At 42.7% G+C, this 2,558-nt stretch overlaps 1 protein-coding gene across 3 annotated transcripts in view; it reads right to left on the minus strand.

Annotated features, from left to right (window-relative positions):
* mvb12a (multivesicular body subunit 12A) overlaps nt 1-2,337 on the minus strand; it is a 29,266-nt gene extending 26,929 nt beyond the window's left edge. Inside the window, exon 1 of one of the 3 annotated variants that reach the window (XM_048521944.2) lies at nt 2,177-2,337. The gene's annotated coding sequence lies outside the window, so the exon portion shown is untranslated. The other 2 variants (XM_048521942.2, XM_048521943.1) reach the window with 2 other exon arrangements.
* Nucleotides 2,338-2,558: the final 221 nt, after the last annotated feature.

Raw genomic sequence — 2,558 nt, forward strand, 5'->3', positions numbered from 1 at the left:
GTGAGATGAGTAGATCAACGGGAGACGCAATTTAACCCTGATAAATGTAAGGCAATGCACTTGGAAGAGGGAACAAGACAAGGGAGTACCCAACAAATGACAGGACACTTCAATGCTCATAGGAATAGAGGGATCTTGGGATGCTTGTCCACGGCCCCTGATGTGGCTAGGCAGACTAATAGGGTAGTTTAGAAGGCATATGGGATACATACCTTTGTCAGTTGAAATGTATATCATAAAGAATGGGGAGGTAGGTTACATTCAAGCTGTACAGAACTTTGGTTTGGCTACAGCTGGTGTACTGCATGCAGTTCTGATCACCACATTATAGGAAGGATGTGATTGCAATGAAGGGGATGCAGAGAAGATTCACCAGGAGGTTGCCTGAGATTGAGCATTTCAGCTATGAAGAGAGGCTAGATAAGCTTGGACTGTTTTCTTTGTAGCAGAGAAGTGGATTCCTGCTAGAGGTGTATATGGTTATGAGGAGCGTGGACAGGGTGGATTAAAAAGCAGCCATTCCCCTGAGTTGAAAGGTCAATAACAAGCAGGCACACCTTTAATGCGAAAGGCTGGAGGTTTAGAAGGGATGGGAGGGCAATTTTCATCCAGAGGTACTCTCGGTAGTAGTATCCTATCTCACACTACCAGCATAACTGTCTATTCATTTTTCTCTTGTATACATATCCAGTATATTCATAAGCATTTCTGCTATTTGTTTCAATTAGTGGCTATGATGGTAAATTACACCTTCTAAATCAAGGAATGTCCTCTATATCTTAGAATTATAAATTCAAGTCTTATTTGTTTGCCACTTACATTTGAAAGGACACAAAAGATGAATTTAATTTTGCTCTCTGTATCTGGAGTTTTCTCAACAGATACAGTTTTAAAATCTGTTAGATCATCTTAAATAACTTTAAAAAATTCAATTGCTACAATCTTTGGTTTTGTTGTAACCAACTATCACATTTGCCACTTAATTCCCATCCTAAACTAATATTTTTCCACATACATAACACATGACATGCCATGTATTATTTTTGCATACCACCTGTTGTCAATAACAAAGACTTTCTAAATTAAGCCAAACACTTCCTGGAACAACACTTCCCTCAACACACTAGCAATTCAGAGTTTAAAATAAAGGCTTCTTTTGATCACTGTCAATTCAGCTGGTAGGATTATAGGGGACTGAAACTGCCAACTCTTCTGGTAACGCAAGCCAAAGAGCTCCAAACAAAAAAATGAAATCGAGATCATCAAAGTCAGCTTTGTCAGAATAAAAGATGTGTTAACATTAAATAAACCTGAATTGTAGTAAAAGAGCATTATGGTGCTACATTTTTGTCATCTATGTTTCATGCCATGCAAACATATCTAACCAAAATTGCACACAGTGGGCATAGAATAGGTTGTTCCATATGTCCCATACAGACATAAAAGTTAACAATGAAGTGTTAGAAATAGTTGGAGAAAAACAGCAAATTAGTGTTTAACATCATTGAAAGATACAATATTTTGGGTACATTACTCGAGCAGACATTAAACAGAGACAGCTACGGGAATGGAATAAAACAATAAAAGACAAAAAAAAGGAGAAAATTTACAATGGGTATAATGGAGTGGACATATGATTACTTGTGTGAAGTTTACAGAGGACAGAGAGAGGAAGATATCCACAGATGTCAATCACCTGGAAAGATGATGACATCAAAAACAAAAAGGAAAAGAAAGTGAATCTCAAAAAGGACAAACTCAAGATCCAAAATCCTCGTAGTCTGGAGAGCCATGGGACTCCTACTGGATTCTGAATAAACAAGATCCCTTCTGAAAAGGGGCCCTTACTAACGAAGTCAGAAGACATTAGGAAGATTTTGTTTTGAAGAGCACACACCCTCACAAGCAAGACATACTTTCCAAGGAAGATAAACACATTTTGTAGACTGAATTGGAGCCAAGTGCTCTCAATGTTGAGAATTTGCTCTAAACATTGAGAGACTGCACTAACCTGAAACACTTACCTGATCAGCCGACCCTGCCCAGGTAAAGCTTCGCTCACTCACAAACACGGCACAGCCCACACTAGGAAAGGACAGCCATACCAAGTAACCTGCTGTTCCCTCCAATCCATCCTCTACAATCTCCACATACACAACCCCGGGTGCCTTTTTACCTGGGGGAGTCTCTGTTGGACGATTTTCACCGCGCACCTCCGGGAACTTTCTCCTGGGATGGCTGTTCGGGTTTGTTCGGCTCTTCCCGGAGACCCGTCGCCCCTCCCCATGCCCGGAGAGGCCGTTATGACGGTTGGGAGGGCGCCACCTCGCGCCGAATCGGCGCATGCTTGGTTTGGGTGGGGAGAAGTGGACGCGAATTTCGGGGAGGGGAGAGGTGTGGACGTAACTGCGCGCGCGCAGTAGCGGACGCCCCCCGTTCTCGCTGGCAACTGGTGTCAACGCGCACTGCGTATGCGCAGTACAGTGGAACTACAATGACCGGCAGGCACTAGGGTGAGGGGTGGTTGGTGCGCATGATCGACACCAGCGCAGCCAGCC

This window comes from Stegostoma tigrinum, chromosome 35 (genome assembly GCF_030684315.1).
Source record: "Stegostoma tigrinum isolate sSteTig4 chromosome 35, sSteTig4.hap1, whole genome shotgun sequence".
Lineage (NCBI taxonomy): Eukaryota > Metazoa > Chordata > Chondrichthyes > Orectolobiformes > Stegostomatidae > Stegostoma > Stegostoma tigrinum.